General features: G+C 42.0%; 1 long non-coding RNA gene across 1 annotated transcript; it reads left to right on the top strand.

Annotated features, from left to right (window-relative positions):
* Positions 1-5,523: 5,523 nt before the first annotated feature.
* On the top strand, positions 5,524-13,263 carry LOC128076987 (uncharacterized). Its single transcript, XR_008204758.1, has 3 exons — positions 5,524-5,628; positions 5,908-5,935; positions 10,707-13,263. It is a non-coding gene; the product is annotated as an uncharacterized LOC128076987 (long non-coding RNA).
* Positions 13,264-14,082: the final 819 nt, after the last annotated feature.

Below are 14,082 nucleotides of genomic sequence, written 5' to 3'. Positions count from 1 at the left end.
GACTTCAGGTGCATGTGTTAAGAAAGAAATTAATAGAGTTTTTTTGGCTAGAAGAGTGTGAGCTCATTTGTGCTCAAGAAGCAAACTGAAGGCAAGAAGGATTAGCTGAAAAAGAGGAACCTACCTTTCAATTGGGAATGCTGACACTTTAGAGATGGTCCCTTGACTACACCAATTTAAATATCTGGGGAATGGACCACTGTTTCATAAATGCCCTTCTATTTCCCAGGATTAGCTTGACCAGCAAACTCACTGGTAGGAAGACATCTGAAAATTCTAATTAGTTTGCTACTAGGTAACTGATTTGACAAAGGTACAAAACCATCACCTTTTTCAACCTCTCAGTCCCTGAAGAGAGAAACTAGATATGGTACCTGTTCTGCTCTGGGTCCCATCCACACCCTGAACCCTGGACTGCCTCACAGATGCCTCTGGTTTGCCTGCAGACTGCATCTATGGGCATGCCAAGTCCTGTTCTGTCCAGCTGGCAGATTTGATTGTGTGGAGTTCTACCTTCTTGAGAAGATGCTCTCCAGCTATGCAAGAGGCCGTGGTCAAAGGTTTAGCATGTGGGCAGGAGGCAAGCACAGTCTTGAGGACACCATTAGTAGATGTTAAAGATGCATTCAGAAAATCAAACAGAAAACTGGAAGGACACCATCTCTGAAGTCATTGAGTTAAGGTCCTGGCTAGAAGATAAGTTCCAGAAACACAGATGAGCTAGTGTCCTGTGTATGAAGCAACTGCGTTGTTTATCCAAGATGTCAATTCTTTTCTAATAGCCAATTTCACCTCTCCCCTTCCATTTTAAAACATAAATGGCATCAAAAGATGCAAGATTGTTTTTAAGGATTTGTATGTCTAATTTCAAGCCTTTTCCTTAGTGGTGACTAACCTAACTCTGAATGATTTTGCTGTTCCTCATCTGGACATCTTTTAATATTCATCCCTTGAGCTTGGCACAACCTTACCAAACACTCATCAGAACACTTTGCATCTCCTAATGAGCTTTGCAGCTCCAGTGTCAGACTAAACATCGAGTTATAGATGTCTTCACAACAAATCTGTTGTTGTGACGACTGAAGATCTACAGCATCAAGAGGGCTGAATTCAAAGCTGATGTTGGAGGCTAGTGAAGAGCAACCGACCCCCTTTCCATTCAAAAAGTAAACACCAGCCAATCTTACGTCAATAGAGCTAACCAGCTGAAGGGGAAAGAAAACAACAAAAGAAAGAAAAAATCCATGCAGTTCGCACTGCTTTTTCTTCAGCTAGAACAACTAAACATTCCCAGCTTCCTCACAAGGGAAATGATTTTATGTGCTAATGTTGAAGGAGAGGTTTGGAGACTGCCTCAGTTAATGGAGTCATGTAAGGTAGCATGGGAAAAAAAAAAAAAACAGTGATGGTAGAATAGTGATAATAAAACATACCTTGAAAATAAAAGCAGAGGAGTTAAAGATGTTAGCAGCTGAAATGTAAAATAACAAAAAGGATTTCAAAAGGAAACCATTTTCCCTTTTTGCCTAAAGTCAGCCACTAGGCTGTCCTGATGAAACAGAGAGGAACAGTGGACAAGGTAGTGTACTGGGACTTAGTTGATGAAGGTCCTATTCCTTACTTTAACCCTGAAACAATGAGTAACTCCAGGTAAGCTTCTCCTGTTTCCTGGACCTCATCTTTTCTCCTACTTTTTGCCTATCTTCTCTGCTGCAACCATGATCTTTGGAGCAATGAAGGAGACAATGCTCCTTGGTTCAGAACATCCTGGAAGTGGCTCATTTCAACACAAGTTCTCTGAGCAGCCAGAAGGTTTGCTGGTGAGAATCCTCCTGCCTCCTTGGCCACATCAGCGTCTTGCCAGGAAGCAGCTGAGCTCTTGGCAAGTCTTCATGATCCAGGCATCCCCAGTGAACCAGGAAACTGCTGTGTAGTGAAAGATTTCCCTGAATGGCAGGGATTCCCCAAGTTTTCCTGGAATCCAATACAGTAGCACTGGAATTCCCAAGAATCAGGGCAGCTGACTGATACTTCTTTCTTTACTTTTGGTTTTGTTTTTCTCTTCAGAAGCAGTCAAACAAAGTTTGATTTATTTTTTTCCCCCCTCTCCCCTCCAAACATAAATAATGAAAAACAAATAGTAGTCTCTAGTGCATGGGAAATTATATTTTCCTGCAAAATTAGAAATTAAAACTGATTTTTGAAGTATTGGAATTTCCCTGAAAGTCCTGCTCAGGGGATGGGATAAGATCCTTACATCTCTCCTTAGGCCTCCATACATAAATATAAGAACAGCAATGTTGGAATCAGACCACCTGTCCAGTTTTGATGGCATCCTTCACCAATAGATACTAAGGGACATCAAAATCCATGTAAATATGTTCCTGCAGGCACTCTTCCTGCCTTCAGTCTTCTGTGGCTGTCATTGAGTCAGAGGTAGTGCTTCAGAAAAATTATCTCCCATATCTCCCTAGTCATGCTTTGAACCCAAGCTATGACAGTGAGGACGGTTAGCTATGCTGCTAGTGAAGAAATATCTATTTTCGTTAGTACTGAATAATGCAGTTTCTTTGGCGTTGACTTTGAAGACTGAGTGTAGGATTCCAGACTCCATTTATCGTCTATGGAGATAGATAGTACCCTCAGGGGGCAATTAATCTCATCTTGGTCAACGTGTCTCAGACACAGGTGAAAGGCCCTTGGAAGGCACTCATTTCTTTCCCTTACCCATAAAGGGAGTCTGAGTGACTAGCTCAGCTTTAGGTAATTTAATTTCAGACATTCCGGCTGAAGTGATGCGAATCTGCTTTCCCTTACAAGTATCAGGCACTGAGGACAGAAGATTGTGCTAGAAGCAGGTGTCTTAGATCCCACTTAACATTTAAATTACTTAATCATTTTTTGCCTTCATTATTCTTAGCCACCACAAGTCCTATATCTCTCAGGTCAATAAGGATTACACTGTGCATTTCACCATGTTAGGACTGGGATGATAGTACAGCGCTGAGATATCTGTACAGGACAGGCATGCCTAGCAAGAGTTGATGTGCATATATCCACCTTTTGAATGCCAACTTGATTGAAACAAATTGAGCCACACATGCAGTACAATACATTGCTTTCCTCCCTCTCTTCTGCTTTTCCCTAGCTAGATATTACATTCTACATTAGGAGTCTGTTTTTGCAAATCCAGGCAGTTACACAGGAGGTCTTCTCTGAGCATTCAGTAAATATAACATGGCTGAACAGTATTCAAAAGGCTTAATGAAAGATTCATGACAGAGAATACCTATTTTTCTGCATTAAAATTCTGTTTATTCTGGCAGATGGGGTTTTTACTACACAGCATTCTCCATCTGGGATTTAGGTCTTCCAGAGCCAGAAACCAGAGGACTGTGCACCCGGGCTCCAAAATCAAGTGAAAGCTTAGAACGACCTCTTTCCCTTTCTCTCCAGCAGCTGTCTGAATTACTTCTGTAGCACTTCAGAAAAACTTGGTCCTTGAGATGGCCCTCAAATGCTCTCTTTCAGACCATTCTCCCATTTCCATTGCTAATGAAGCCTTCAGCTCATAAGCAAACAGCCCTTAATTTGATTTTGCCCCCTGTGGGATTCATGTCTTTGATATAATTCTGTTAACGTCAAAGGAGTTTACAGCAAGGACTCATCTGGGACCTTGTGTACAGCTGTTTTCTTCCAAGCTAGAGGAATTTGCGTTCCTCTACCACACCCACATTTATCCTGGCTTATCAATATTCTAATAAGCAACTCAATTGTCCTTACACCGGCTAGGGAATTTCTCCTCTCCTTACTTTCTTTCTCTATTTTCCCTGGGCCACTTTACCTTCACTTTGAGTCTTTGCTTTTCTGGCGATTCCTAGATCTCTGGATTCCTGCCTCATCCTCCCATTTGTGCTAACATACAACTCTGTCTGGAGCCGGATTTAATTAGACCACAAGAAAAATGAACCACAACGAAGTTACATCAAGGGTGTGACTCCAATCCACAAGAGCCAGGAAACACAGAAGACTTAAAAAAGAAAAAAAGAAAAAAAAAAAAAGGAAAAAAAAAAAAAAAAAAAGAAAAAGAAGAAAAACTAAGGGCAATCTTTGTCCCAACTCTGTTGTAGTCTAGCTCTAATACAGCTATGATATTCATGCATATTAGGTACAACAGGGAATTGTTGAGGAAAAAGCTTTGAAGGGGCAGGAAGGGTCCACAGAGGATCTGCCAAAATGCTTTGGCCCTGTATCTCTATTGCGTGTGGGTTTGACACTTTGCCAAGCCTTATGACACTTACATCAAGGTTGTTCCCTGCAGTGATGCACCATCAAAGCTAAATCACCTACCCATAATGGAATTCACAATGATTTCACTGTGTCTTGGTTGGGAACATGTTATCGTTAACTTCCCGTTTTTATTACCCCAAATGCCTTTCCAGCTCACAGCATACTGTGCTTCAGGAACTTCACTGCCATAATTGTACGTCATTGTGTAAATTCAGCAATGAATACAATAGAGACTTGGTCTATCCCAAGGCCTCCAGGCACTGATGTAATTGAAATAATAAAGCATAATCATAAGGAAGAAAATGGCATGTAGGTCTTTCAAGCAAAGTATGGAAATGGGTATGGGTGACTGATGCTGATGCAATTCCCTCTTACCAAATGAAGGGATAGGGTTTAGGAATGGACCAGTCCTGCATAGCATTAGCAGTTATGTTAGCTGCAACACGATCCTTCTCTGGCTGGAAAGATCTATCCCAGCTATGGTAACATGTTGGAGTTTGAGGCTATGTCTTCTGAGGTTTGGGTTTTGTTTTTTTCTTCCCTTGATTACTTGTTAAAAATATTTTATGAAAAAGGAAGAAAACAGAGGAGTCAGTACTGTCTGATAACTTAAATGCTGGATAACACATTGGCAGGGCAGGGGAGAGCTCTGTTTCTAAGTCTATTTCTCACCTCTTTGTGCCTCAGCTTTTCCCTTCATGAATAAAAATTGGATGGAAATGTTTAGAAGCCCTGCACTCTGTGGTGAGTTCTGAGTTTAAAAGGATGGAGCTGGTTTGGAATAGCAAATACTTAAGTGTTCAGTTAGAAATTGTGCGGTGTGAAATGCGGAGGGCTAGTTAACTTTCTATTGAATTTTAATGGAGCTTTCTGTTTTGATTCTCAGATGAAATTTTATTTCTGTGCCTGTTAATTATTCTGCTGAGAATTAAAACACATAGTCATTGATCATGTCTCCATGCATGTAGGGCACAGTGTTTCTCACACCTGGGAAAGCATTATGAACACAAACCTCAGGCTCACAGTTTTATAGGACAAGTAGTTCTGTAACTGGAAGGACATTTTGGTGGGAGGTTTAGTGCTGTGACTGGGTAAGCTCAGAACTAGAGGTAGACATTTATCTCTGTAATGAACTCTTCAGTGGAGTTTCCTGGTTAATTGCATCCCAGGTGAGTTAAATGGCAAGCTGAGTTAAGGACAGAGGGGAATGAGGAGGTGAGAGAGGTGAGATGGGGCATCTGGGGCATCTACAAAGGAAGGCAGTTAGAAGACTTTCAAGCTTTCTTTTTCAGCAGGGCTCATCTGGCAGCTGGCTGGAGTTAGTAGGAGATGAGAGAGGTTTGTTAGTGATGTATACCACCTACTTTTAGACACAGCTCAGTGGGGATCTTTCTTTGTTGGGTATGGGAGGGGTTTGGCTTTTGTTAGTCCTCTCAGATAGAGCCAAGCTCTTCAAAGAAAGTTAGTCTCCATATTATCTACCTTTCGGCATTTTTGCATGACTCATCAGTGTACTTAGTTGGATAGGGAGCAGTTATCAAGTCAACCACAAGATTTTGCAAACCACTTCAGCATCGTTGTAGGTATCTAACTCAAACACACCTACTGTTTCTGCAGGTATATGAGAAGAAAATGCTAGAAACTGGTAAGTGGTCTCAGATTCATTGCTGTCCTGAACCTTCCCTCATATTTTGGAATCAAGAGTCCAGAAAAAGAGGGCAATATGAAAAGGATGTCCTTGAGAGGAAAAAAGAGGCAGGAGAAACAAGGATGTAGAGCGGTTTTGAGGAGAAAGCTCATACTTGAGCTTCTTGCCCTGTGTGAGCTTGATGTTTCCTAGCAAAAGTGGTTCTACAGCTCTGCACTGATAGAGATGGGCAGAGCTCTTGTAAGGGGCATAGAAGAGTCACAGTAAAGTGCTTGCTATATCCTAGCAAACACATGACAGAACAAGTCTGTGTTCGAGAGCTGAATTTCATGGTGCTTCAGCAGAAGCATTTAGGAGAGGCTTTGTAAAGGGAGTATACTGGTTTCCCTTCCTTGTTCTATTTATTTTTGGTGGCCTTAAGGTACCTTTAGTAAGCATAGGATATGGGTATGCAGTCAGAGAACTTTCTTCTGTTGGTCATGTTGTTCCTTCATTGAGTTGCCATTCTTCTCCACTTCCTTCTCTCCTTGGAGATGGAATTGCATAAATAAGCGTATGTATTATTTGCAGACTTGCATACAGGCCAGATCTTCTCATGGTTGAGTTGCCAGCCAGCCACTCAGCCTATTGCAAGAAAAAATGCTTTTTCTTGTAAAACTTTCCAAGCTGGTTTAATCTACGTTGGGTGGTGAGCTCCATGTGCTCTTCTGCTTCTGGCACACACTTTGCATTCAACAGGACTCTGGGTAATTCCAGCAGTGCCTTGGTCTATGGGACAGAGGCTCCAGTTGAATGCATCACACTGTGTGCTCCCCATCTCTCTAAGTAGTCCCTCAGTTTGTGGGCTGGGGAAAAAAGAGACAAGAAGGAAAAGGGGGCAAGACAGATCCTTGGAAATACAATTGTAGCCTTGCTCTCCAAGGCCAGAGACTCAGTGGTTTAAATTGGAGATGCCTCAACAGCTATATCACAGAAGGCCAGCACAGCTGGGGATTCCTGGCAGCATCCAATGGATCTGCTCTCTTTCTTTTGAGATGAGGGTGTCTCCTCCTTTCTCCCCTTTTACAAAGTGTCACCTATACTTATAGTCCTCTTCTGGGATGGTTTGCAGCTGTATCCTTTCCATCCACAGGGCCAGGGATTGTTTTATGACAGGATTCACCAGAGGGTGCTATTACACATAACCTCCTTCATTTCTTCTGGCTTAGAAGAATGGATCCTTTTAAGGAGACACTGAAATATTGCTGGTTTTAAGATGCCAACCTTTTTCTGACTGGTAAGCTGAAAAAAAGAAAAGAAAAAAAAAAAAAAAGGCAGCGTTTTCTTCTTCCTCCCTATTTGTTTGAATTGTTTGTTTGTTCAGTTGGTGGGGTTCTTTTGCTACAACTGTCCAACAGGAACAGAATCGTGTTACAGTTTCCCACCTCACACTCAAATTCTTAATGTTTTGGGAAAGGTTCACTGAATGTCTCTGTTCTGAGACTGATATAAATAGCAAAATTGTTTTTGCGCTCCTACCTGCGTGCGGTGGGTTGAATTCCTCCTGTGGTAGAAAACATTTGCATTTTCTATGGCTTCATAGAAGAAGGATGCTGTAGTTTCCCATCACCACCAACGCTAAGATCTCTGCAGTTTTGCTTGTGCAGAGAGGACCAGCTCTTAGCAACAGGCTACGAGAGTCGCCCTTCCTGCAGCATGGGGACAAGTAGCAATTAGGGACTTAGCCCAAAGCAGGACACAGCTATGGTTCTGCCTTCTTCATAGAGAGGAAGAAGATGACAAGGATGAGGCTGAGGGGCTGCTGTGCTGCTTCTGCAGGTGATAGAGTTACAGGCAGCCATGGCACTTTGATGAACACAGGGAGAAGCATGTTGCAAACAACTCTCAGGCTTCCAACAGAGACCTGTTTGTTTTTCCTGTTTAATTTGGGAACCATGCATCCAAGCACACTTGGTATGTCTCCATGTGTAAGCCTATACTGCAGCCTATTGATTTCCTTCACCCTTGGCAAGAATATCACAGCAGATTTTGGCTTTGCCTGTAATCTCTTGAGCGGATGAGTCTAGAAATTCAAATGAGAGCTTAACTTGCTGACTGTCTGCACTGCCCACATGATGGCTACTCTGCTCCTTTGGCTCCGATCTGTGGCAAGTTATCTGTCTATTCAGGCAAGGAAACTCAGGTACAGGGCAGGCATGACTGGTTCCCATCTGTGCACGGGGTCTACAAAATCTGGTTAACGGGAATTGCTCTGCAGACCAGATCTGGAACATGAGCACATCTCCCAAAGGCTGTATAGGTACAGGCTCTGTTATTTTTGATAGATATCTGGTTTTAATCTGGAAGCAAGCCCTTGAATGCAGCCACCTGGCTCCTTGACAGTACTGTGTGTTGCCTAGCAATGTGAGGAGAAGATACTGGATCCATTTCTTCCCCTATGTGTGCCAGAACCAACCAGAGGAAAGATACTTTTATGATGAGGAATTAACATCTTATTTGTGGAACGACCTTCTTATCACCATATGGCTTTAGTTGGAACAGTGGTCACCCATGCAGTAGAAGGTTTGGAGCTTCAGTCTATGCCTTTTGTAGATGTTGTACTTTTTAATAATACCGTTTTGTTTGTAATGTGGTTGCCTCCAAGCTTTTCAAGTTGGAAATACTGTCAGTCCTCTTAGGTTTTCCTGCCCTGAATAAACTAACAGTTACAAGTGAAAATGCAGGCAAATTTGCATGAAGATGAGAAATCTTCTCCAAGTCAGCAGATACAAAGGCACCTGGAAATTTCATTCCATTATTAATATGCTAATTCAACAGATTTTTCCAAATTGCATCATAGCTTAAGAGTCCACTGAAATCAGTGCCGTGTGCTGTCAGCAATGGAAGGCAAGCAGTAGTCCGAACAATGGTGGGATGTTTATCAGTTTATGATTTCATTTATTTCTTAAATGAACAGTGATTAAAATAAAGGCAAGAATCAAAATAATAATCCCAACCTACAGATATATTTTTAGATTCTTCTGTTTAAGGAAGCAGTGGTCTTCTTAAGTAGTGTTATATAGTTTGTTCCTCTCTACTTTGAAATATCACCAAAAAAGAGGCCCTTTCTTTACTGGAGAATTTAAAATGTGTTTTTGTGCCATGCCTTGAGCAGATAAGGAAAGCTTCTCCAGTAATTATGCAGTGTTTAAAGTCAATGAATTAATTGTGAAGGTGTCAGTTTGATTTAACTGATTGAAAACTAAAACTCCGTTATTCAGTGCATGGGGTCCTGAATTGCTGGTGCAGGAGAAAGGTGGGAAAGGAGGATGTTTGCCTCTTTCATGTAAGTCACCATATGTTGCTGTCAGAGTCTGAAATGAAATGGCAATCATATGAATCCAAGAAATGGACTGGAAAAGGCTGCTGACAGTGAGATTCATTAAATTCTCATTCTCTTACATGCTATGACCTTTTCAGTGTTTTTAGGATGTTAAAGAACTATATTCCTTAAGTTGTTACAGCTCTTATTTTAACAGCAGTGAACACCTTCATCTGTAACTTCTTATGAGTTTGAAAATTTTCATTTAGTGGTACTTAATAAGTCTGCACAGACAACAGAGGGTGCCTCAGAAGTGTAAAAATCTTAATTAGTTCAATTGATAACCACATGGGATAGAGACAAATAAACAAATGCTTTTGGAGAAGAGAGGTGAGGTGTTCAGACATTCTCTTTGCAATGGGTCACTGATTAAATTTGCTGCCTCTCGGAACTGTATTAATGGAAAGCCAAAGGCTGGTATCAGATCTCATAAATTCTGTTTTAAGAAATTGGAATGATCAGCTCGGTAAAGTACAAATCAGGCTTAACCAACCCAATTGCCCTTTGTGATGAAAGGTCTGACCATGTGGATAAGGGGAGAGCAGTAGATATCATATACCTTGATTTATTTGGACTTCAGATACAATCTGTCACTGCATACTGAAGGAGGGTAGACTAGATGATTGAGATTTTGGATTGGTAAAAAACAAACAAACAAACAAAACATGAAATTGTCTGGAGTGCTAGATTCAAGGAGTAGCACTCCTTGGCTTGATGTCCACCAGAGGTGGCAGGTACCTAATGTATTACCACTGGGGTCTCTACTGTGGTATTATTTTCATTACCTGGACCTGGATAATGACAAAATAAATCCCTATCAAATTTGCAGGTGTTATTAACTTAAATGGAATGTTTGATATTTCAAAACATCCAGAACTTTTGGGTAAGATAGAGAAATTTTTGAAGCCTGGACAAACAGGAGCTTTACAACTTTCAGAAAAGAGGAGTATTCATGGAGTACTCATAGTACCATTGACACTAACTGGGAAGCATCTGGCTGAGTAGCAGCCCTCACCAGAAGGACTTAGAGGTTATGATGGATATTATGTTGAAGATGTGCTGACAGTGCACTGTCACAGCAAATAAGGCAAATAGCAGCAATCTTCATTAGAAGGAAAGTAGCCAAATGCTTGAAGAATGCTAGGTGAAAGAATGTATTCCAGCAGGGTTACAAATACTTGGTCTTTGCGATGTTCTTCCTCAAGCCACCTTAGATGCTTTATTGTTCTGATGCAAACAACACTGTGGCTTTGTTCATGTAAAGACATGGGGTAATAAGATCAAAGCTATCTTGGGTACCATTCTGTAGGTTCCAATTACACCTCTGGTTGAAGCGCAGACAGATATTTATATCTTGATTTGCTTCTGGAAGTTCCCTCCTCTTCCTCTCCCACTCCCACCCTGCAGCTCAGTGTCTGAAGTCAACCTCAGCTAAATACCAGAAGACCCCAGAAATGTGAGCCAGCTGCTCAGATGCTCAGGGAAATGACCTGAGAAGAAAGAGCCAGGTGACACATCCCAGGAAATGGATCCTGTCCTAAAAGGAACATGCATTCATCATTCAGATAACTTCTGCCACTGAAAAGCCATCTGGATAAACAAGGAAAGAGTTACACAACCGTTGCACAGATCCTCATCCCCTCCTGTCCACTTGTAGAAAGGCAGATGTGTTAAACAAGGCTTCATCTGTGGGCAGAGAGGAGAATGGGAGAACGTAGGGGAGAAAGCACAGCCTGGAATTCCTGAGGCCAGCAGTAAGGACAACAAGTGCTGTGCTTCTGTCATCAAATCCTTTGTGTCATGCACAATACTCATAACTGGAAGTTAGGCAGTGAAGACCTCAGAACAACACAGTTGTGTCACCAGGAGAAAATGGAAACCTGGATCCTCAGAAGAATACCTGCAGAATTTCATTTTCCTCCAGCTTCTCCACTTCTAAACAAGGCATTGCTAAATGCCATCACAGGATCCATCTTATTCCTACACCTCAACCACACCACTGCCCAGGTAGCAAGTCTCCATTGCAAGAGATGGTCATCAGCTGACCACCCTGCATTACCTGTCCTCACTCAGAAGCCCTGTGCCCCCTCATTCCTCCCAGGCGCCTCTCCTTCTGCTCTCCAGCAGGTGCCAAGATCTTTCCAGATCTTTCCCTTGTGCTCCATGTCTTCCAGAAGAAAGGAGAAAGTTGGAGGTAGCTGATGACTTGGGGAGGCAAGACAGTCTGAAATTCAGTAGATACCATTGGAGCACTGTGATGATTTTCTACAAAGTCAGAATGGAGAAGGAATAAATTATTGCTAAAGATTCACAGGCTGACAAGAACCTTATCTGGAAGCGATTGGAAGACGTTTTCATTAGTGTTACCATTTATAGCTGTAAATAATAGGAGAAGCGTTAACCCAAGAAAGCCTATTGTCACCTGCCTCCAAAGACAAGAGAAATCTTTGAGGAAGAGCCGTGTACAGTGCTGTTTTTCCAGTTTGGAGGGGTCAGCATAGAAATCTGACTGGTAGCGTCAAAAACTGAATGAAACATGCACCCCTCAAAAAACAAGAAGAAATGGTGTATTGCAGAGACTTCATTCCCCCTCACTTAAGAGGAAAGGCTATAGGTCAGACTGGGAAGTCATAGCAATCTGTATGTATTCACAGACTGAGCTGAATCCCTCATAAATAGTGGAATATCATCTGGGAGAAAGTCCGTTATGAGAACAGTCTTGGAAGCTAGCTAGAATATGGCAAATCTACGGAGCAGCTGAGATAACAAGAACACACGCAGGCGAGTTAAGGGCAGAAGGAAATGGGTGTACAGTGTGTGTCATAAATTACAAAAGGAGAGTAAGCAGGGTGTGCATGGGAGACTGAATGCTGTGAGCAAAGGTCAGGACCAAACACTGAAATGAAAAGGTACATGTGTGATGCAGCAGAAGCTGTAACCTAACTCGTTTGTAGGAAAATTCACAAGGAGGTGGGAAAGGAAATATTTTTATTTACTTTTTTGTCTTCCCTGCCAAATACTGCGGGTCATTAGCTGGGACAAGCTGTTGGTAACAGAGCAGGCTCTCCAGAGACCGAGTTCTTACATCCCATCTCTGAGGCTTAAAGTTGAGGCATCTCAGAGGGTCACATCATCTACAGAGACCAGCATTTCCCATAGAACTGGCCTGAGATGCCTGGCTGCAGTGCCAGAGGCAAGCTGGGATTGTTTCTCATCACAGAACTGAAAGCAGCAGGATTTAAGGGAAATAAGAAGGCAAAGGTTGGCCTGTTTGATTCAGATAGTCCCTTCTAGCATAAAGGGAGTTGCTATAGACAATTCCAGCTTATGGCATGAGCTCTCCTCTGAGCACTTCTAGAGAGGCATTTAAATCCCTGCTCTACACGCAGGCTGCAAAAGACATGGATCAGACCCAGGGATGTCTGTCCTGTTTTAGTATTCTAAGTGCAGGTTCCTCCCCCAGTGCTCAGGGGAAGGGCTGTGCAGTGGCAGAGCCATCATTTACAGATGATGATGTGGGCTTCAGTCTTTATTTTTGCTGTTCAAATCCTCTGTGTCCTGTGACTTTGTTCCTCATTCATAAACAGTGAAAAATATCACTTCCTTGTTCTGAAGAAGAGAATAGCTTGAGATATGATGCTGCATCTGTAGATGCCATGGAATACTGCAGCTGTGAAATACGGCTTTGTTCTTGCATAAAACATATGCATGCAATATTACTTGCACAAGGGGAATGAACCTGAAGCATGAGCTCAACTGCTGAATTTCAAGGAAAGAAATCTGCATGACATCCTGAAGTCCTGTATGATTCCATCCCACTCCCCATCCCCACCATGCTGCTTGACATGTTTAAAATCTCCAGAGATCCTCCTTTAAGATACGAGTGTTTCCCATTGTGCTAGCTTTTATTAGATTTCGGGTGCCATTCAGTTAACCCCCCCTCAGCCACTTGAATTCTTGAAATGCTGGGATCATATTTCACCTGATCTGGCACTGAACCATGTTCGCTATCTCACCCCAAAATTAATTAAACCATAAATTTTCAGAATAAACATGCAGCATCTACTATCAGTGAAACAGTCTGAGCTTTGTTGAGCAAACTGCTATGAGAACAAAGCTACCTCTTTCTCTTTCTTCCCACCCTGTACCTCTCTTCTCTTGATGTGTATCAGCAAATACAGTAAATACAGTACCTCCCTCCCTGTTACAAAGAGAGATTTTTATTCTGCTGTTGTTACCATTTTATAGACTTAGAAGAAACTGTAACAGCTCACATGGTGAGGTCTTACAGGAGGGCATTATCTCCAGGGAAGTAACTACTGAGATGAAGAGGAACTGTTTTCCAATATTAATACAACTGGGCATTTGCAACTTTGGCTCTGACAATACTTAAAGCTTGGAAGATATCAACAAAATGTTCCAAAACTGTCTTTAATTAAATTACTGGAGAGAAAATAACTAAAACAAGGATATCCATTCTCTATTCTGGACCCGTAGGTAGTCTGCAGGCTGATGAATCCATCTCAAACCCAAAGGAAGACTTACATCTCCCTGAAACTTGCTTATTTTTTCCTTTTAACTTGCTTGTTCCAGTTAAAATGTGCTACCTCTCCCCACAGTTTATAGTCAAGAACTCCACCGCTTTACCTACGTGATTCAGAGACCTTTATCCTTATCCTCAGGTGTTCTACTCCCATCTGTGCCCATAAAGCAAACTGGACTGCTGCTTGGGTGGGAGACCTACAGAGCATTATGGTTGCTACAGGCGTTGTAACTAAAGGTG

The sequence above is a fragment of the Tympanuchus pallidicinctus genome, unplaced genomic scaffold (genome assembly GCF_026119805.1).
Source record: "Tympanuchus pallidicinctus isolate F22 unplaced genomic scaffold, pur_lepc_1.0 scaffold15, whole genome shotgun sequence".
Taxonomy (NCBI): Eukaryota; Metazoa; Chordata; class Aves; order Galliformes; family Phasianidae; genus Tympanuchus; species Tympanuchus pallidicinctus.
This window is presented reverse-complemented; position numbering and strand designations above follow the sequence as displayed.